The following is a 23,758-nucleotide window of genomic DNA, read 5'->3' as shown; positions in this document are numbered from 1 at the left end:
GAAAAAAATCACAGCCTCCTAAATGTATTTGAAGTTTGTTATTTCATCAAAATTTTGGTCAGAAACAGTGCGGAACATACCTTTTGAAAATTAATAATAAAACACCTACGTATTTAGCATATTTATATGTATGCACTAAATAAAAGTAAATAACGCGAATGAAATTAAATGCAAATACAACTCCAATTCAATATTAACTATGTATGATAAATTATTTACATAAGTCCAGACTTTATTCAATCGACATTTCTAATTAAACTCAATTACATATTACGGTACTATATTAATCAAATAAGCGTTACTGTATGTACATATACATGCATAAAAAGAGTGCTTATGTTTAAAGAAACGTTATAATAAAAGAAATTCTAAGCAAAATAGAATTCCTCAACTTTTATACATAGATTGCTTTGTATAAAGTTTAGAGTTAACTTATTTTTTTAATAAAGGGTAAGCTGATTTTCAGAAGTGAAGCAAATATATTATTCACAGCTCGCAATTTTGCACTCATTTAAACAAAAGTAGTAAAGTCGCCGTTTGTCGGATGCAGAATTCCTGCAGCACCAACGGTGTTATCGGTTCCACAAAATTATTTCCAAATTGCACCTTCAACGGGGTCAATGACCAACATGCTCTTCTCTTCAGGGCAGATTTGCATCTTCCCTTGCATACCAAGATCCATTTTGTACTGATCTGAATGATATTTCCCGCCACGGAAGACGTAACCAATGTTAAGCACAGCAAACACATGTATGGGACGATGAATACCACGACTCTAAAAATATGTATGTCTGGCGCGTGGAAAATTTTTATCGCAACGAAGCAAATCATCAATTGCACGAATGGCGCGAGGTATCCTATCACGGCCAATATCCTATCGCGTAACACAGAATTGACGATTTTCTCGAGCACCTGCAATTTCATATAGTCTGAAATTCCTACCGCCAAATTTTCGATCCTTTCTAATTCCGTCAGCAAAAAGATAAGCAGGGTACAAGGATAACAATGCCATGGTATACGGCTGAAATTATGAGGGTCGCCATGTTCAAGAATTCAAACATTGCGAAGAAAAATCGTGTCGCGAAATTACAACAATGACCTAGCTCCAAGTGGCCGTTTTTACACAAGTAAGCGCTCAACAGGGGTGGTTTACAGGGGAGCTGGATGGCTAGAAGGGCCACGCATCCAGGTAAAACCCAGCACTCAAGTTCCCCTATGTCCATCAAGAAATTGACACATTTCCAAATACGGGTGTCATCCGAATAGTTTGCACCTGTTAAAAAAAATATTTGGTGAGAAATTCAAAGAAAGAAATTTCTGACAATTTTTTACATATGTAATTCAACATAGAAACTTGACCCCAATCCGGGTAGATTTCTGCTTCGATTACGAAACTTGCTGAAATCATGGTGGTAAACCCTATGGCTTCCGCAATCTCAAGAATGTCGGTAGCTTTTGTGCGTGTGCAGTACAATTGTGTCCAGATGCTCAGGAAGTGGAGAAGATGTAACAAGTGGACGATTGTATGATGTCGCTTATTTCGTGCAACAACTTTATTCTTGTTTGCATCCCAGGTGGTAAAAATGCAGAGACATATGTCCCCATATTTGAGATGTCGCTTTATCCTGGCAGAAAGAGAGGAGTTGGAATCGGCAATATTTTGTCGGCAGGACATTGTATTTGCTGTTCGATAAATAACGAAATTTAATTCGAATTTTTGAATTTGAATGGTTCGAAAAATGTAGTTTTTCCTTTGTAAAGTAAGATTTTAAACTACATAGTGTTAACTTCAAATTAAACTTTAATTGACCTTATTTGAAATGTTTTACGTTCGAACTTCCCAATCCACAGTAGTAGTATTGAGTTCAATACTTTACATTGCATGAAATTGTCGTAGTGTTGAAAAACGAGCCTATGACATGACTCTATCTTAAGCATTTGATTTGTCATATTTCACCAGAGCAATTTATGGACGCGTCACTTTCCCACCGGGGACTTGTTAATAAGCATTCTTACAACAGGTGCCCTTTACAAAGACATTGGGTTATTTCCATCAAGAAACTGAAATAAGTGATGTTCCAAACGCAGGTAAGTGAAAAGGGCGTAGTATCTAGATACGTGTTTTTGTAATAATCAGTCGAGAATAGATTTTAGCCGGATACATGTAAATTTTCAGAGACATGGAACTTTGTTTACAATCCAATGAACACATTTACATAAGGCTTTATCCTTATAATCGAATTTATACAAGCGGTACAAAATAGATTTTAGCAGGATTCATATATACACATTATTTTTCTTCAACCATAATAACTTGTAATTCCATGTACCATGAGCTTTGCACAAATTTTAGTGAATAAATGTTAGAATACTTTGAGGATATTCATTACGACTTCGTATTGTTAGAAATACGATAGACATGTTGGAATAAACAGTTAAAACTTTCCAGTTTTGCTCTATTCCAGACCAGTATTCGCTGGTCTGAGCACTCAGCCCGACAATGTTCAACCCGGATAATTCCAACCCAACTATGCTTGCCGTATATTTGACAGATGAACTAAAAATAAGATTGGGTGTTTATCCAAAGCGAGAAATTCGGGTTTCGTTAGGTTTTCAAAAAGGGTGATCTACACTGACAGCTCTTGCTAAAAAGCATAATTACTCAATTATGTGATGGATGTTGTGTTGCGCTGCGAACTTACAAACTCCTAATGAATACCCCGACAATAATCCTCTTGGTAATAATTTATGCAAGAAAATTCATACAAACCCTTAGACAAATAAACCGTTACAACGCATGTAACCAAGGGGTGAAAGGAGTGTCATACGTCAATGTGAATATCAAATTGTTCGAAAATTTGTTAAGATTGACACTTCTGACGTGTTTTCGACTTTTGTGTCTTATTTGTGTCAAATTTAACAGTTGATAACCCTTATGTGACCTTTATATGACCTCTGAGGTCAAAATGGAGGTCACCATTGAATTCGGGGTTAAATTTCAGTTGAAATTGAAATAGATATGTCCTATGACCTTTACATGACCTCTGAGGTCAAAATGGAGGTCACCATTGAATTTGACATTGAAAAATAGTTAAAAATGACGTGTCACATGTCAAAACTGACAAGTGACACTTTTTCGTCACTTTTTGTCACCGTGACGATGTCATCGTCACAGGTGACGTCCAAACACAAAATGACATGAATTTTCGAATTCCTCATTGAAAAATAGTTAAAAATGATGTGTCACATGTCAAAACTGACAAGTGACACTTTTTCGTCACTTTTCGTCACCGTGACGATGTCATCGTCACAGGTGACGATGTCACAGTGTCCATCTTCGAACTCGTCCTGTCCATTGACGTTAGGAGTTTACGTTCAAAATTTCAAGTCTCTATGTCTTTCCGTTCAAAAGTTATCGGAGCTACGGACAGACACACGGACGGACGGACGGACGGACGGACAGACAGACGGACATAACGATCTTATAAAGGGCTTTCACCCCTTAATAACTGGACTGCAAACAAAATTCCATGTCTCTCAGAACTTTCAGATATTCTAATGCAATGATAATTAAATGTATCGATTGACAGTTCTTGAAATATGCATGTATTTAGTTACCACGCTCTTTTATGTAAGTACCTGGGAAACATTAAGGTTGACCATTCCAGCTTCTAAATGTCCTTGTATTACAGGAAAAGCTGCCAAAGCTTGACAAATCCTTACCTTGTAGGTTACACTGCTTTTTAAAAACCGCTATTACACGGTACAAAACAATTTCAAACCAAAATAACTTGTAGTGCAACAAATAATTCAACTTACATGTCTACCCATTGTGACAATCGGTTTTAAAATTTGTTATGATTTCTAGTCGGTAGGTAAATATACTGAACAGCTTTAAAACAATGCTGACATACATAGATGAGTGAACAATTATTTAATCAAGTTTCTACATAAATGTAACTTAATTACCATAAAATGCCTCCCCAACAAACTTTGACCGATGTACACTCCCCCCTTGCAGACAGGTTAAAGCGACACTTAAACTATGGGGACACATTCCTATGCATTTTTCCCACGTGGGATGCAAGCCAGAGTCAAGTTGTTTCACGAAATAAGCGACATCATAAAATAGTCCAGTTATTCCATCTTCTCCACTTTTTAAGCTTCTGGACACAGTTGTACTGCACACTAACGAAAGCTAATAACATTCTTGAAATTGCGGAAGCTGTTGGAATAACCGTCATGATTTTGGGAGGCACCTTGATTGGGTCGGAAATCCACCCGGATTCCAATCAAATTTCTCTACTGAATTACATATGTAAAAAATGAGCTAAAACCCACTTCCTCGAGGAAGAATTATTTGCTAAAATCTTGTTTTTGTGATTTGTAGGTGGTAACTATTCGGATGATACACTTATTTGGAAATTTGTCTACTTCTTGCTGGATATGGGGAAGCTCGAGTGCTGGATTTTACCTGGATGCGTGACCCTTCTAGCGATCTTGCAACCCTGCAAACCACCTCTGCTAAGCGCAAACTTTTGTGAAAATGGACAGTTGGAGCTAAATTTCGCGAATAGATGTATCTTTATAATCGTTGAATTTTTGAACATGGCGACCATCTTAATATCTGCGGTATCTTGCTGCATGGTTACACTGGTGCCATGCTTGTCTTTCTTGTTGGCAGAATTGAAAGGGATAGAAAATTTGGCGGCGGGAATTTCAGACTATATAAAGCTTCAGGTTCTCGAGAAAATTGTCAATTCTGTGTTACGCGACAGGTTATTAGCCGTGATGGGTTATTTTGGTCCATTCGTGCAACTGATGTTGTGCTTTATAGCAATCAAAATATTTCATACGCCAGACGTGCATATTTTTCGAGGGGCGGTATTCATCTGGGCATATATCGGTATACTTGGCGTGACTTTGGTAACGTTTTCCGTGGCGGGAAACGTAATTCGGGTAAGTATGAAATGGATCTTGGCATGTAAAGGGAGAAGCAGGTCGGCCCTGGAAAGAAGGATGTGTAGATCGTTGAACCGCTGAAGGTGCAGTTTGGAAATAATTTTGTCGAACCGATGACACCTTTGGTGCTGCAAGAATTCTGTATCCGGCAAACTGCTACTCTACTACTTTTGTTCAATTGATAGCAACATTGCGAATTAAAATGCAAAGTAAATAATAAAGCTAACGCTATGTAAATGAGCATATGTATGTAAATCTGGATTATAACGCATTTTATATGTATGAAGAACTATGTATACGGAATACATGCCGCGCTAGAAATTTCTTTATTTAGGTTAGGTTCTGAAGTTTTTCGGAGCGGGAATTGATATCATACTATGATTACAACATACACAACACATACATTAGTCTTTAAGTTTTCCCTCATAAACTCAATGGTATAACTTTTCAGAACAACAGTTTTCCAAAAATTAGCGTGGGAGTAAAAAAAATCTCTGAGGGGTTCAAAGTATCAAAATATTCTAGATGTGTTGTCCCTAGGTTATAGAAATAAAAGCACAAACGAAGAAAATCCTTGATGGGGGTCACTTTGGGGCTTTGAGGTAAAAAAATCAGGTCATAACTGTCGAAAATTAGTAGTCCTATCTTCTCACAAATGCGATTGGCTATACCTCTGGATAATTTGAAGTTGTTATCTAACCAATTTTACAGATATGCATTCCAATGAAACTGTGTCAATGTTGGGCGATGTCTTTTACAGAGTAGTGTGTTTCAGCCAGAATCAGCCGAGAATAGACTTTAACCGGATATACGAACAATTTCTAAGCATGTGCTTTGGCAGATATGCAAATGCTCAGAGATATGGTTCTTTGTTTACAATCCAATGAAGGTACATGTGTAATTTTACTTCAAACCTAATAGCGTAAGTATGAGGGGCCATCGATAAATTATGTCACCCAAAAATCGCGATATTCTAGACCCTCCACCTTCCCCCTTTAACATGTGTCACATAGGCACGATATCATTGGAGCCTCTGACCCTCCCCCCTCTCTCTCGTGACATAATTTATGGACACATTTCCTCATTAAATATGCCACGAGCCTTGTAAATACGATTTTTCATTAATAAATTATTTTTTTTATTTTTTTGCAGGTTCAATAGTGATCGTCTAATTCTGAACTACTTAATTTATTGCTGATCAGATCAATCCGTCGATTCGGATTGCCACTATTAATTTTGGGTATTGACTGGGATCGTTAGCAACGTTACCAAAAAAATTTAAATCCACAAAAAAGTTCGGTTAAAAATTTATGGCTTAATAATTTGACTTAATTTGGCTTAATCATTAGGTTCTCAAAATGTTTTTAAGAATTAGGCGTCGATACGAAGTTGGAATGATACTTTATCATTGATACCTACCCCCTATATAAATTATGCAAATTCATACAAGGCTTATACAAGGCCCGTAGATTCGAAGTGAAATTATGGATGTACATACGTACATATGTAATACGCACTTGGCTTGTAAACAAGGTAGCATGTCTCTAAGAATTTATCTATATATCCGGTAAAATCTACATATTTTCTACCAATTATATAAATTAGATTAAACAAATCCTTATATAAATGTGTTCATTGGATTGTAAACAAAGTTTCATGTTTCTGCGACCTTACAAATATCCGGCTTAACTGCCATGCCGATTTATTATATATGTGGTTCTGAAATATGTATTTATTTGTTCACTTCCTTTGCTGTTTTACCCTACAAACGTTTGGTATTCATCACTTCAGTTTCCTAATTGAAATAATCCAGTTGGGCCTTGAAGTAGAGGCGGAGAGCGGACGGAGAGTTTAGTCAGAAGTTCCAGGCTGAGTTGGAAACAAATCTGTTCAAAAATTTAGTTTGCATTCAAAAGTCCGTCATCCCGACTTCTGACTCAACATTTTTATTCGCATTAAGTCATGTTCGTTCAAATTCATTTCGCTTCATCTGACTTTATTTCTTACTTTGTCTCATGTACAAAGCATGGCGTAAGAATATTCTATGTGATATTTCGTTATGAAAACCGATCCACATTTTAAAAAATATTGTAATAAGATAATCGAACTTTACACTGTAACGATAGGAATCTTTTCCGGTTGATAGTGCAGAATTTCAGTAAATCTAGTTTAAGACAATACTAAAATAAATAGGGCAACCATCCTGCGAATTAGAGTTCTACATTCTACATCCATCGCAAAATAAGTATTTATAATGTCCACCAGACGAAAAGAAGCCAAACGAAACTCCCCTCTTTCCGTCCGGTTGAAAAGACACTTGAAATATGGGGACAGGTTTCTATGCATATTTCCCACCTGGGATCCAAACAAGAATCAAGTTATATCACGAAATAAGAGAGATCATAGAATAGTTCAGTTATTTCATATTCTCCACGTCCTAACCATGTGGGCACAGTTGTACTGCACACTAACGAAAGCGTCCAACTTTCTTGAAACTGCGGAAGCTGCTGGATTCATCGCCATGACCTTTGGATGTGTCACGCTCGAGTCGGAAATCCACCCGGATTCGGAGCAAATATCTCTCTTGAATTACATATGTAAGAAATGGAAACAACTTGGGGGCCACCCATATATTACGTCTACAAGAATTTTTGATTTTAAATTCCCCCAGCCACTCAACGAACATTTAGGGATATAGATTTTTAACATGGGAAGAATAGACGGATCTAAACCACCCATCGATTAAAATTATGACGTAATGTATGGATGATCTATTAGAACATATTTATGTTCTAAATAATAGTTGTGCTAAATTTACCCCCGGTCTAGTAAATAGGAGGATGGTGCAACAATTTTGTCAAATTTGTCCCGTAAAATTTAATCAACCGTTGCGAAAACGTACCTAAATAGTTGTTGTCATTCACTTGTTTACTCAACCATGGGTGAATCTAGCACATCTTTTGTTCAAGCGGTACGAATTACGTATATATTCAACAAATTTGTGTTTCTTTGCGCCAGGTGCTAACTATGCGGACGACGGCATGATTTGGAAATTTGTCTACTTCATGCTCGATATGGGGGACTTACAGTGTTGGATTGTACCTGGATTCGTAACCATTCTAGCAACCCTACTTCCATGTAAACCACCCTTCTTAAGCGCAAATTTTTGCGAAAATGGCAATTTGGAGCTGAATGTCGCGACAAAATGTATCCTCATACTGGTTGAACTTGTAAACATGGCCACCATCGTAATTTCTGGGGTATCGTACTGCATTGTTACTCTCGTGCCATGCTTATCATTCTTATTGACAGAGCTGAAAGGCATAGAAAATCTTGCGGCGGGAATTTCAGACTACAGAAAATTGCAGGTTCTCGCTAAAATCGTCAATTCTGTGTTACGCGACAGGATCTTAGCTCTGATGGGGCATGTTGCTCCACTTGTGCAATTGACGTTCTGCTTCGTTGCAATCAAGCTTTGCCAGGCGCCAGAGGTGAATATTTTTAGAGGTGTGGTATTCGTCGGGGCATATTTTGTGTTACTATGCTTAACCTTGGTAACGTTTTCCGTGGCGGGAAATGTAAGACTCCATTGAAGGTGCAATTTGGAAATAATTTTGTCGAATCGACAACACCTTTGGTGATTCAGGAATTCTGCATCCTACAAAAGGCTTCTCTATTACTTTTATTCCAGTGAGGGCAAAATTATAAGGAGTTTAAAAATTATAAATAATATAATTTATACAGAACTTACTTACATACCTATACTACACATAAATATGCATGTACAATGTTGCATCTAAAATAAAAAATATGGAAGTGCATATGAAAAACCACACTCAAACTGAGGCTATTAGCTCGCCATGGGTAGCATTAGAGCTATTGCATTCCTCTTGTCCTTCCACACATTCAAAAATATTTTTGTCCTTTTACAAATTCTCAATTCCAATTCCAGTTCTCCATTCTCAGTTCTCTTGGATACGCTATGTAGCTTTGGGTACGATATAATTTTGAGTTTTCAACACGAACAACGTAAAATATTGGAAGTCATGAGTAGCACAGGATTAATATATACTTGTTTATTTAGTAATACGTACATATGTATTTAAAAATTTATTAATACATATTTACATAAATATTCATTAAGTGATGCGTATGTCTTAACACACATTTCACTTTTAATACAAGTTCGTAAAGATTGAGATATTGCCAGGAACTGCACGTTTATGTTTTGTTTTTGCGGTTTCTCGGAGAATTTTATTCGGCAATGTCGTTGCGCAGATTTTCCAACAAGTTATTCCGATCCTGTGTTCAGCGTACATCTACTGATTGACGTGAATATTGTATCAGGCGAAATCCGCTTTCTCACAGAGTTCAAAGACCATCTGAAGTCGTTGACGTGGACGATTATATGTGAATATAAATACACATGTGCTCCAAAGGTTAAAAAATCAGCCATAGAATGTAAAAAATTATGCATAATTTTTCAGTTAGTGAAATTTTCACTTAATGAATTAAATTACACAATATGTATATGACTATGTTATTATCTTTCTCGATCTAATTAACGTCAAAGTCATGGTGCGATTCAGCACAAAGTTTTGTATCACTAACGCCGTCGTTCGATCGATAAAGTTGGATCCGAATTTTACCCTTAATGGTATAAAACTTCTTATTTGTCGCCTCGTTAGCGCCTTATTGTCCAAGAATATTACCTTGCTCGATATATCCCTTATAGTTTCTTTCGATTCTTTGTAGACCCATGACGCCAATGGGAAAACTAGAATGATAATCATAGCTGCATCAAAGGCCACGAGCGGAAATAATAAAAATCCTAGGCCTGAAATGTCTTGATGCAAATTTACGCAGACAAATAATGCGACAATTTCTAGTGCAGGAACGCAAATGATAACACAGGGTAGAATTTTGTCCATCACGAAGGAGTTAAACCATTTCTCCAATATTTGAATTGAGCAGTATAATCGGACACAGTTGTCTTTGTCTTCGGAGTTTAGTATGGCGAAGCTTTGCCTAAAAATTGAAAAAAATTGAGAAACATATGGGTTTTATTTGTTATCAATAAGGCGATAGAATTAACAGACCTTTTCAACAGGTTAAGATAATTTAGCATGCAATCTATCCCCACAAAGAGGATGTAAAAGATCCATATTGACCCAGAATATGTGATGTGAGAAATAGTCCAAATCTCGTATAAGTGAATTAATCCTTGAATTCCTCGCCCTAGTAGAGTCGTTTGGACCGGTTGGCAGTTTGGCAGCATAGACAAAATGAATGGAGGCGTGCAAGGAGCAAAAGTGAGCAAGATGAAGATCAGAGTTGGAAAGACTGCGACAGTGCTTTCGCACAGGATTATGCACAATTTCATGGCTTTTGTCCGTAAGGAGACTGGTGATTTAGGCAATTCTGTAAAAACAATATAATAATAATAACTTTGTTTTGAGTAAATTCGGCATGGGAAATGCACCTATTTCAAAACATTTGTGCATTGGATGTCATTATTAGATGTACAGTCATTAGTTGTCATGTATCAAAAAAATATTAGACTTCTCCAAATTTCTTAAAACCAACAGGATTTATGTCTTTGGTTTTGTGATAAATAAATATTTTCTAACGAACTCCACGGTAAAAAATGATTTCTTTGTATGCTTCCGACCATCGTCTAGACTTGAGTTTTTGAGTTGTTCTTAAAAACGACCGCTTACAAGTAAGAAGCTGGTTGTAAAATATTTTGTCTTTAAAGAAAATCGTGGAAATTAATTAATTGTTATTGGATGTAGTTATCAAATCACGGCACTTGAGGGAGATTTTTTCTTCCACTATGGGAACATGAGGTTAATATGAAAGCCTTTTTGAATATTTTGATGTTGATAAATTTCACCTCACCTTGTAAAATTTTGCTTTCAAAATGCAGTATCATGTTCAAAATTTGAATGGGTAAATTATCCAGAGAATAATTCATCCTTGATCTAGTGAGGCATATGTACATCAAAAAGAACCCGATCCCTAAAAACTTGCCCGTCAAGGTCAACTGTCTTAAAGAGATGGTTAGGAACATTGCGATACAGTGAACCACTGAAAAAATACATTGCAACTTGAAATTTTTTAAGTGACGGGGTTCACTAATCTTAACAAATCTGCCTAGTTTTTCGTCCCACGCGAAGGGCAAGCAGTTCAAAAATCGGCAAGGTTTTAGGCGTATTTTAACCATTGGGAGGAACTCGGTAGAAAACATTCCCCAGCAAAATATCCCGTTTTTGTGACTGTTCTACAAATGCTCAAGTTCAGTATTTATGATTGGACCAAACGGTATTTCTATATCGATTTCCATTTTGATATAATGACAAGTAATCTCGACTTATGATCTTTAATTACACTTACTTTCACAGCAGTGCTCAGCTACATATGTACATTATACAAAGGCGCTTAATTACTTACCTCGTTTAGATATAATCAATATGTATCTTGAAGCTGGTGTAGAATGTATCCAGTTTTCACAGGACAGTTACACCACTGGGCATTCCACTCAAAGTAGCGTACAAAAATGCGATGCAAATCATCAAGAGAATAAATGAACATTCATTAAACGTATAAAATACGCGGACGCTATATAATTCGATATTTATACCGTCATACATACATACATACATACATACGTATATATATATATATACCTTCAAATATAGTTTCAAGTTGAAACTAAGTTCAAAATTTATAAGGTTGAAACTTTTAACCTTATAAATTTTGAATGAATGTGAGTGACAAAATTTAAAAAATGAGTAGCGTTGAAGTTGGGCAGTTGAGAGATTGAAAACAAAAACCCATGTACCAATCATCAAAGGAAACATCCAATAATCCTTTAATAATTAAATATGTCACGACCCCGTTACATTTATGCCAGGAAACTGAAATAATGGGTATATCCTACGCTAGTTTTGCAAAAGGATGTTGCACCTACGTGTTTCCGGAAAAATCGGTCGGAAATATATGTTAGCCAGGTATATGGAAATACTAAAATACGTGGAACTTTGTTTCCAATCCAACGAACGTATCGAATTAAGTAGCTGACGCTATTTAATTTACTTTCGAAAATATGAATATGTTGGAATTTTTGAATGTATGCATACAAAAATTCAGGAAGCACTTGTGATATTTGATTTCCTATTGGCGCGCGATTGCTTTGTTCATAGATTATTCCTTCCAATCTGAAGCAATTTGGTTTAAAGGTTTTTTTGATTAATTGCATTAATTAATTCGAGGTTAATTTGTTTTTACTTTTCCATTGTGTTTACAAATCTAATAGTTTTTTGATGCAGTTAGCTGTCTGTTGAATGTGGATGCGTGTAAATAATCAAGTGACGTCGAATGGGATAGACAATTTTTCAGGTGGGACAACCAAGTTTTTTGATTTTCTCTGCAAACTCATGAATTTTTTAATTTAGCCGAGAATTTTGATTTAACACATTTGAGGATCTTGTTCAGGAAATGGGCTAATAATAATTTATGCATGCAAATTCGTACAAGGCTCATGGCCTTAGGCAAATATTTACAACTTTGTTCTTTGGATTGTAAGCAAAGTTTGATGTTATGAGAATTTACGGATATCCTGCCAAAATGCTATGGTCGATTGATTATTGTTGTAATACATACGTATGCATTTAGCCGCTAACCTTGCAAGCATTTGGTGGCTCATTCTAAAATTTCCTTATCGGCTGAAATACCCTAGCAAATCCATTGTTTAATAGAAAATCTGGGAGAAAGTTTACTTACCAAATAGAAAGTAATACATGGCCTATAGAGTGAAGTTTCCTTGTCTATCTAGTCGCCTTAAAATCCCCAAGATCTCATGTTAAGCCCAATTCTTATTTTTTACACGAAACCAATTTCATAAGTATATAAGGAACATTGTTTATAACCCTGTTTTGAGCCCAAACATGAATAATTCAATGAGCTTGTCTGTGATTATGACATTCGCTTAAGGCCACTTCTTATATGCTTGAACGTATGTATATAAAGCCGAAAAAAATTAGCGGGGCTTGCAATGATGCAAGGTTTGTAATTGTAGCTAGATCTGTGCAGTCTTTACACTGGGTTGTGAATAGACAACCATGGAATGTAGCGATTATACAATTTTTGCGCAGTTTAATATAGTTTTTCTTTATATACATCCCAAACCAGCATGTCAACAATAATTGCACTTTTTGTATAATTTAGAGTACATATACGTACAAATTAATCTACGCATATGTATGTATTTACTTTACATAAATGACTATTTGAGTAGGCAACTTGTAAATCTTCATACATCTCACTTTCCGTGAAATGTCCACTCAACAAACATTGGTCAATCCAAATTCACCACTTGTTCTCGGATTTAAACGTCATTTAAAATATGGGGACACATTTCTCTGCAATTTTCTTTCCTGGGATGCAAACATGAATCGAATTGTTGCACGAAATAAGCGACACCACAAAATTGTACACTGCTTACATACTCTCCACTTCCTGAGCATCTGGACCCAGTTGTACTGCACCCTAACGAAAGCAACCAACTTTCTTGAAACTGCGGAAGCCGTTGGATTTACCGTTATTATTTTGGGATGTGTCTTGATGGAGTCGGAAGTCCACGCGAAATCCGATCAAATTTCGATCCTGAACTACATTTGTAAATTCTAATTTGTTTGGGAATGTGTTACAAATTCGCTAAATGTGTTTTTTTGTGACAGGTGCAAATTATTTGGATGGCTCGCTTATTTGGAAATATACAAACCTCTTATTTGCTATAGGAGAGCTCGAGTGCTGGATTTTACCTGGGTGCGTCACCATTCTAGCGATCCTGTTCCCCTGCAAGGCACCCCTGTTAAGCGCTAACTTTTGCAAAAATGGGAATTTGGAACTGAATCTGAACCGAATAGATGTATATTAGTAATCATTGAATATTTGAACATTGTGACTCTCGTAATTTCTACGGCATCTAGCTGCGTTATTACTTTAGTGCCATGCTTGTCTTTCTTGTTAGCAGAATTGAAGGAGATAGAAAATTTGGCGGGTAGTGGAGTTTCAGATTACAGGAAATTGCAGGTCCTTGAGAAAATCGTCAATTCTGTATTACGAGATAGAATATTCGCAGTGATGGGATACTTTACCCCTTTCATACAATTGATTTTGTGCTTCGTGGCTATTAAACTTTTTCATACGCCAGAAGTAGATATTTTTCGACGGGTAGTATTCATTTGGTCATACATTGGTTTGCTATGCTTAACATTGATTGTATTTTCTGTGGCGGGAAATGTAATTCGGATCAGTTCGAAATGGATCTTGGTGTGTAAAGGAAGAAGCAGGTCGGCCCTGACAAGGAGAATGTGTAGGTCATTGTCCATTTTGAAGATACAATTTGGAAATAATTTTGTTGAACCATTAACACCTTTGGTGCTGCAGGAATTCTGTATACAACAGACGGCAAGTCTGCTAATTTTGTTTAATTGAGTGAAAAATTTCCAGGTATCCATACTCCATACATATTTACATAAATGTATTTTGGAAACTTTTACATATAAGTAACTAAATATCCTAAACGGATGTATTTATTTGTAGTGTTGCATTTACCAAAGACAAATATGCAGATTACATTTCCTTGATTTATACTGCAATGTGAAAAAATCTGTAGAAAGTTTAATAAGGACAATGGATTGTACATATTCAGATCATAATTATAGCTAGTCTTATAGTAATTAAACAGATGCTTTAATAATTAACTGGTCTTCTTAACTGTAATCAACAATTTCTACATAGGTGTATACATATGTACACATCTAGATTTTCTAATTTTTACACCCAAAAAATATGCACGTGTGTAGAGCAGCGTAAAATGTTCACTTCGAGTTTAACATATTTGTTATGTAGTTTTCCCGTTATGTTGTTTGTACCTAGTCGATATCCAAAGTATGGTTCCGAAAACCTTGCATCATGATAGGTAATTATGCAAAATTTCAGTTCACCTCATCAAGCTTACCGAGCAGTATAAGGTTTTAGGTATATAAACTATGAGGGTGGAAAGACTTTCCGCCGATAATAATAAGAATAATATATTCATTCAATATGCATTCAAATTTTGAATATTGAATGAATACTTCATTCATTCATCATTAAATGAATGTGAGCATGTATGTAAGTACGAGTATGTAACGTCCAATTTACAGTTTTTGGGCATTCAAATCTTTTTGGATTCTATAATTTTTCATAAATTCTTTATAAAAATTGCCACATTGTAGTCCAATATATTATTCGTGAATGTGATCAAAATGATTTTGAAATATCAATCTGTTCTTGAAAAAATTAAATTTGAATTTGCGAAAAAAATCTTAGCTACATAAGAATATAGACTTGTGTTAAGTTTAATTATATGTTTGTTTTATTTATATTTATACATATTTGTTTACTTATCCACTCAAGTCGGTGATGACTGATGATTTAATACCACTTTGCTAAAAATGTAAGGGTCCCCATATAATCTAATCCTTTCAATAATAGGTACATATGTACATATATCTTGTAAATATGTATTGCAAATTTTTTGCCAGATTTTCGTCTAATCGAAGGTTATTTCAGTCAATTAAAAAACTAATATGAAAGGGATCACCAAAAGTTAGCAACTATGTAAATACATAAATATTTCAACAATAATCAATTGAAATAACCGGATATCTGCAAATTCTCCGAGACACGGAACTTTGTTTACAGTCCAGTGACTATATTTGTAAAAGCCCATGGGCCTTGTGCGTGTTTGCATGCATAAATTATTAGCATTGCGATTTTATAAGAGGTATTCATTACGTATGTATTTGTATATGAATTCACATCACAAGTTTTTTCTAACTAACATTATTATTGTAACATTATTAACATTATTGCACACTGTTTTTAATAACTTTTACTCCTCCGGGTCATGAGGCTTACACGAATTTTCATCAATAAATTATGTACATTACAAGTTAGCATTGTTGCAAAATTCGTCTTCAAATTTGGCTTCACAATTAAATTCAAGTACGTTCACTCCTCAAAATTATATTGCCATGTATGCGAACATACGAATTCGGGATGAATACCCCCAACATAATAATAATAACCGATGCACGCCCATTCATTCAAGGCTCGTGTCCTTATACAAGTATCTTCATTAGATTGTAAACAAACCTCCATGTCGCGGAAAATTTACGAATATCCTGCTAAAATGCTAGATCGAGTGTTCAATGCTAAAATATGTATATGCATGCATTTGCTAACCTTCCAGAGGATTGATATATATTTAAGGATATTATGCCAATTTCTTTATCGGCTGAAATATCCAAGCAAGTCGTAGGATGAGGAGCATATCGGGAAGCGAATTTACTCACGAATCCCTGTGTTGCAAAGATCAGGTCATAACGCGACACTTCCCTAGACACAAAAAATTTCCTTAAATCTGACAAAGTAGAGCTTTATCTCGTGTTAGATCCAACTCTATTGGTCTATCTTGAACACATTTTAATACTACAATAATATTATAACGCAATATTTATATGCAAGTATGTACACATTCATTACGATGATCAATTATAACATTGTGCGTTATTTTTAGCAAGTTGCCTACTTTACAAAAATTAAGTACAACGTCGGCTGAAGAAAAATTGACTAATCCCAACACCCTACTTGCCGTCAAGTTAAAGCGACACTGCAAATATGCGGACATATTTCGTTGTAATTATATCACCTGGGATGCCAAGAGGAATCAAGTTATTGCACGAAATCATGGACATCATAAAATAGTCCACTTGTTACATGTAATCCACTTTCTGAGCATTTGGACACAGCTGTACTGCACAGTAACGAAAGCTACCAGCTTCCTTGAAACTGCTGAAGCGGTTGGAATAACGATCATGATTTTAGGATGTGTTTTGATGGAATCAGAAATTCGGCCGGATTCGGATCAAATTTCCCTCTTGAATTACATATGTAAAATATAGACAATTTTTACGACTCCTAAAGGAATTATTCACTAAATATATATGCTTATTTCTTGATACGTGCAAATTATTCGGATGGCACACTAATCTGGAAATTTGCCTACTTCTTGTTAGCTATGGGGGAGGTAGAGTGCTGGATTATACCAGGATGCGTGACAATCCTGGCGATCCTGCTCCCCTGCAAGGCACCTCTGTTAACCGCCAACTTTTGCGAAAATGGTGAATTGCAATTAAATTTCGCGAAACGAGGTATCTTAATACTCATTGAATTATTGAACATGGCGACCCTCGTAATTTCAACGGAATCTAGCTGCATTATTACTCTTGTGCCATGCTTAGGCGCCGTCCATAAATTACGTAACGCAAGAGGGGGGGAGGGGGGGTCTAGAAAATCGCGATTTTTGCGTTACGTAATTTATGGACGGCCCCTTATCATTCTTACTGGCAGAATTGAAAAGGATGGACAATTTAGCGGGAGGAATTTCAGACTACAGGAAAGTGCAGGTTCTTGAGAAAATAGTCAATTCTGTGTTACGCGACAGGATATTCGCCGTGATGGGATACTTTGGACCTTTCGTGCAATTAGTATTGTGCTTTATTGCGATAAAAATTTTTCATGCGCCAGACGTACATCCTTTGCGAGGGGTGGTATTCATATTTGCATACCTTGGTTTACTATGCTTGACATTGGTTATATTTTCCGTGGCGGGAAATGTAATTAGGATTAGTACGAAGTGGATCTTGGTATGTAAGGGAAGACGCGAGTCTGCCCTGATGAGGAGGATGTGCTGGTCCTTAACCCCTTTGAAGATTCAATTTGGAAATAATTTTGTTGAGCCATTAACACCTTTGGTGCTGCAGGAACAAACAGCAAGTCTGCTAATTTTATTTAATTGAGAAAAAAAATTTTGTAAAGGTATTACATATGTTAAAAACCGACGTATAGACATTTGCGGGTATTCCATTCCTATTTATTTAGATATGTTATATTTCACTGATGCTTTTAATTATACAAAAATGGCTAGTTTGTATTTTATGTAAAACCGTACAATGGTGCTTGCTATCCTAGTCATCTTTTTGAATAGCAGTAATCGCGCTAAGAGGAAAGTAAAGAAAGTAAGAATTTAAGAAAAGAAAGTAATTTAAAAAAGTAAGGAGTTAATTTGTAAAGATGCAAGATATTTGAAATATCATTACGTATTGTTTTGATAAAAAGGTCCTTTCAAACAGACTTTTTGACGTTGAATGCATGAACCGGATAAGTGTATCAAATCATTTCTATGTAATACCTGACCCTTATAGGACGGCAATCTCGCACTAAATTAGGACTAGCCTAAGAAATATTAATTAATAATCAATAATAGTGTCAAATAAATGTCTAATAATTCTCTCGTACTGAACTTGTAATTAAAAAAAACTCAAATGCTTAACACCCTCCTCATGGAATCTACATATTTTGAATAAAACTTTGCACAATTTCAAATATATACACGAAGCTACAAGCTATGCAACAGTATCCCCAAATTTGACATATGGTGACAAACTTTGTCCTAAAATCCCTCCTATCCAACTCACTCAGCACCGGTTTTGTCCAGTTCGCATAATACGGAAAAATCTTCTTCGGCCTGGTCTTCTTAAACCATTTCTCCCACCAGTGATAAATTCCAGAAGAAATTAAACCCTTCAAGCGACCATACACAAAATTCTTCCGATGGGTCGAATCGACCCGAAACCCGAAATGGGTTGCTAAGAAACCATCGTCTGCCCCCTTGAGAAAGACTATTCCGTCATCATTATCGTTTAGAAAGGGTAAAATGTCGACAATATTTTCAGTGTAGTCTACATACGCAAATTTCTGGGAACACCTGGATAAATTTGTATACAAATCGAACGGCCATTTGTAGTGAAGTCCTTGCCATATGCTCCCATTATTACCTTCCATCAAATGTTTGGCAACCCTTCTGTAACCCAATTGCCGTTTCGACTTCCCCTTGTATGACGCCGCCTTGGAGAGTTCGGCGGCAAATTCAGTCGCCAAAATTGAATCGACAGGAATCCCGTTTGAAAACAGCTGATCAAATTCTTGAAACCGTTTAAGTGGAAGGAGGAATCTAAAACCTAACCCTTCAAGATCGTAGACATTCGACCATGACGGAGTTCTCGTGTATGGTTGAATTATGTCTGCTGTAAAGCAATCCTTATACATACCTGTAATTGCGACACTACTTATGACCCAGAGCCAAAATATGGGGCTCAATTTTCCCGGGATGACCTCACTTATCACCCTAGACGGCAACGAAATTTCTAGTAGAATGGATAAAGAAATAAGGATAATGTCCAGATTCGAGGGGGCTGATATCTCGTCTTTCACATTATGCCACTTCGAAAACCTAATCATACCAGCAAATGCAAAGATACTGAACCCAAGTGCAATCCAGGTAGTTTTCTGAAACGGTTTGACAAATAATTCGTAAGACATTTCATGTTGGATGCCATAACACGAGATGAAACTGCAGGATCTCTTAGACAACATTATAATTTGATGATTCCCTCTTTCATATCTAAAAGATGAGGATCCTAAATAGACATATTTTTCTTTAAAGAATATTTCCTCCGGGGTCGTGAGATTGTGTAGTGATTCTGAGAGAATGGTGTATGCGATGAAATCGTTCAACGTCTCGGCATCATTCGCAACTGAAATCCAGTTGGGATGCATCGTTACGAAGAAGTGTTTCATAAGCATTTTCCGAAAATCTGAGTTGTACTTATATTCGCGATGAAAGTCCATCCAGTTAACATAGGTCCAGGCATACCTTTTCCAAAAATATTTGTTCATTCAAAATTCATTAAGGTTAAAATTATTCATTTATTCAAAATTTGTAAATAAATTTTTATTTATTGACCATTCGTTTATTTATTGATTCATTTTGTATTATTTTTTATCTCAAAATTCGCCTTATTAGATGGTATCTCAATATACCCTATGAATTAGGCATAATGGAAAAAATAAAATACAAATTATTCGTTTTGTCTTGACCATGAATTAAACAAATATGTACTCAATAATATTGAGTCAATATCCATTCGTAATTTTGCTACAAAATTATTCAATCACCTCTCATGAATTTAATCAATATATGTAGAATCAAAAATGTATTCATTCTGTACTCACTATAACTTAATTTTTAAAGGGTGCCAATTTAACAGTCCAACGAAAATATAGCTTTATCCAACCAAAATTAATAATTTCGCCAATTATGAAATGGGCAACGAATTGATTTATTTTGCAACAACTTTCATTAAAATACACAAAAAAATAATTAAATTTCCAAATAAGAAATAAACGAAATCCTTGGTCTTAAGTACTTCAAATTTTACAATAAATAAGAAGGTACAAATATTTAGTCAACAATCAAAGCCTTTCCAACTAACTTTCCTCGACCGCGCTTAGGTTTGCTTCGAATTACATCAGTTTTAAGATTGTCCGATACAACAATTATCTTTCTGATTATGCAAATTCCAACAATATGCTTGCATATCTATTCTTTTTTGAATATACAGCAAGAACAAGTGGAAGAAATACAGTCATACAATTTAAAATTGATAATCCCGAAGGCCGATTTACTTGAAGCGTACGACGCAAACTTTTTCCAAGACATTCTTTTGATTACCCCAAGGCTTCTGTCAATTTCATAATTTGAGAATTAATTTGAGAATGGGGAAGGAATGAGAGTTAGTGATAGTAGTTGTGAATGATGAAAATCCATACCCATATTTATCCATTTATGCATGCTGTTAATAATATGATAGGCAAAGTAGCTAATATGATGTGTAAAATTTGGTCGGATGATTTTACATTTTCGTTGGACATAAAAATTAAACCTGTTGCCCATTGCATTATTGGCCAAATTATTAATTTTGGTTGGAATAAACTAAATTGTCGTTGGATGGTATAAAATTGACCCATTTTTAAATAAGTAACTTTTTACCTGCCAAGCTTATGGCGGGCTGTTTCTTACTTATTAAAAAAATTAAACCATAAATAAATATCTGTGAAAATTTATCATTACTTGTTGAACGTTGTGGCGATAAGGTCAGCATTCGCGTCTAACGAGGAGAAACATTCTCCCTCCAGGCAGGGAATTTCGGTAAATTCTGAAAATTTTTCTATTAACTCAGTTGGCAGTGAGTTTGGATTTTGGACACCTTTTTGTCGATAGTATCTATTCAAATGGTGAATCTTTTTATCTTTTCCGTCCTCGAAAAGACAGAATTCTCGATTCCCAAACAAATTAATGTTAGTGTTTAACATCCTTTGATAAATAGTGTTTAATTGAGGTTCAATTTTATGTTGGGGATTTGCAATCCAAATGAAATAAACGGGCCTCGAGGAGCCCCAAATTTTCGGAAATATTGAATGCAGGAAATTTAGGGGGTAAAAGTTGGACTCGATATCGGGGAAAATATTTGCCCAGTAAAATGCGTCTTCTTGCCTGCGTCTGATAAAGCTTGTATTTTCGAAAATGAACGGCGAATTGTGATAGCTCTGGTTGCGGATTGGTTCAAATTGATAAAAATCTTTCATGTGTATTACTAGGGGGTGATATGATATGAAATTATATCTAGACCTAGAAGGCAAAATTAAGGTGATACTGTAATGCGAAAAAATCTGTAAAACGTTTAATAAAGAGAGTGACTCTTCCATATTTATATTATATACGCTAATTATTTTGATAATTAACTAGCTTTCTTAACTTGAATCGACAGCTTCTACATAACTAGATATTTCGAATTTTTACACTAGATATGCAAGTGTATAAAGTAGCGTAAAATGTAGACTGAAACTTATTTGCTATGCAAAACTATTTACATAGTTTTATCTACTAATATTTCTCGTAAAATTTGGTAACCCACTTCCACTTCGGTATCCACCAGGATAATCCAACACTGGGTTTTTCACGATTTTTTTTGTGTTTCTTGGTTTAAATCAGTTTTAGTGAATAAAACCATGTGGGATAAAGTTAGGTATTTCAAATTTAAATGAAGTCTGGAAGTTTATTTTATTAAGATTTTCGCATCGACGCAACTTTTGGCACGGATGAAGACAATTTGCATATGAACTATTTATTATTTATGTAATTTGAATTGGCAATAGTTGTGACGGATTTTTATTGAATGCTTGTCGGAAAACCCAATGAAACTCGTAAAACCTAATACCCATGCGTTAGTATTTTTTTGTTAAACCCATGGGGTTTTTCAGAACCCTGTAATTAAGTGTGAACCAGTCTGTACCACTAACCCCCTACATTCACGCATTTATGTACACTTAAAGCTTCATTTTAACAATACATTCTTGAAATTAAGAGCTGGAACTTCAAAATTAACAAAATATTTACAAAGGACTCAAATCTTTGGTAAATATGGTACGTATGTACAGAGTATATGCATTACATATCTCATGAAATCGTTAACTTAAATTCGATTGTAAGCACGTGTATGTACACGTGTCTGGCGATAAATTTACTTTTATTAAAAATTAATATATATACAGGTACGTACTTAAATACGTAAGAAAATCCTTTGTGTTGACGTGAATATGAATAATTTGTGTGGTGATGACTCATCACTGATGAGTAACATGTACATATGTATGTACATAAAACTAATATAAACATTATGTATTACGTTATATGTATCGTATCGTGTCTAACACTTAGAAAACCAGGTATAGTCACGCAGGCATTGATTTCTCGGTATTAAAGTTACTACTATTAAAATTGTACCGTTCCGTAAAAATTTGATACCAATATTGTAAAACTTCAATATCGGGTTATTACTACACGGTATTATTTATCAATACCACGTTGGTAGAGTATACATAACTTGTACTTTAATACTGGATTTCTAAACGTGTATATAAGTTACGTTGTATTCTAGATTAAGTAACAATAGAAAAGAATATGTACCCATATTCATGGCTAGTGCTTTTATGTATACTAAATTTTGACCCTACATATGTCCAAATGCCTATAAACTCATGATTATATTTAAATTTAAGAGCCGTTATGTTTCTGTAAATAAACAAACCTAATGAACAATAAATATTTATACGCAATACATGTGTAACAACTAATTATGCACTGCATATATCTGTAAATATGTAGTTGGACGATAAAATGTGCAAAAAAGTGCAAAAAGTTGCAAAAAAGTGCAAAAAGTTGCAACAAAGTGCAAAAAGGAATTATGACCTCGACGTGATTTGAACACGCAGCCTTCCGATCTGGAGTCGGACGCGCTACCATTGCGCCACGAAGTCGTCTTGTTATAACATGGGTTCCCTAGTCAGACTTGAGCATCACCACAATTAAACCAGGTTTTCGCAGCTTTATTGTACTTAATTATCTGCAAATCCATCCTGATAGCGATTTATGCAGGTGAGCGGTAAATAATTACAGTTTTGCAGATTAGTCTTACAACGTAATGTACATACGAAGCTATATATGTAAGGCGATTTGTGGCTGTGGTTATATTTGGCACATATGTACATATGTTTGTAATTCATGCAGAACTTGCAACTTTTTATGATTATGTATTATGTATGTACACTCATTTGAAAAGCAGTTACTTCTTGAATTTTTTTCGGGTTTACACACATTTTACCCATTTCACTGTAATGTGTAAAACGGTTGAAATGATTTCAGTCGTCCACATTTTTAATATTTATTTACATATATGTATCTATTCATCTCTTGCCATTCAAAAACAACCGACGCTAAATT

The 23,758-nt window shown here is 35.3% G+C and overlaps 1 non-coding gene across 1 annotated transcript; it reads right to left on the bottom strand.

Moving 5' to 3' along the window:
- Positions 1 to 23,223: 23,223 nt before the first annotated feature.
- Positions 23,224 to 23,295, bottom strand: Trnaw-cca. Its single transcript has one exon. It is a non-coding gene; the product is annotated as a tRNA-Trp (tRNA).
- Between the last annotated feature and the right edge of the window lie 463 nt (positions 23,296 to 23,758).

The sequence above is a fragment of the Folsomia candida genome, unplaced genomic scaffold (genome assembly GCF_002217175.1).
Source record: "Folsomia candida strain VU population unplaced genomic scaffold, ASM221717v1 Fcan01_Sc010, whole genome shotgun sequence".
Taxonomy (NCBI): Eukaryota; Metazoa; Arthropoda; class Collembola; order Entomobryomorpha; family Isotomidae; genus Folsomia; species Folsomia candida.
The sequence above is the reverse complement of the archived record's forward strand: the minus strand, read 5'-3'. Positions and strand labels throughout refer to the sequence as shown.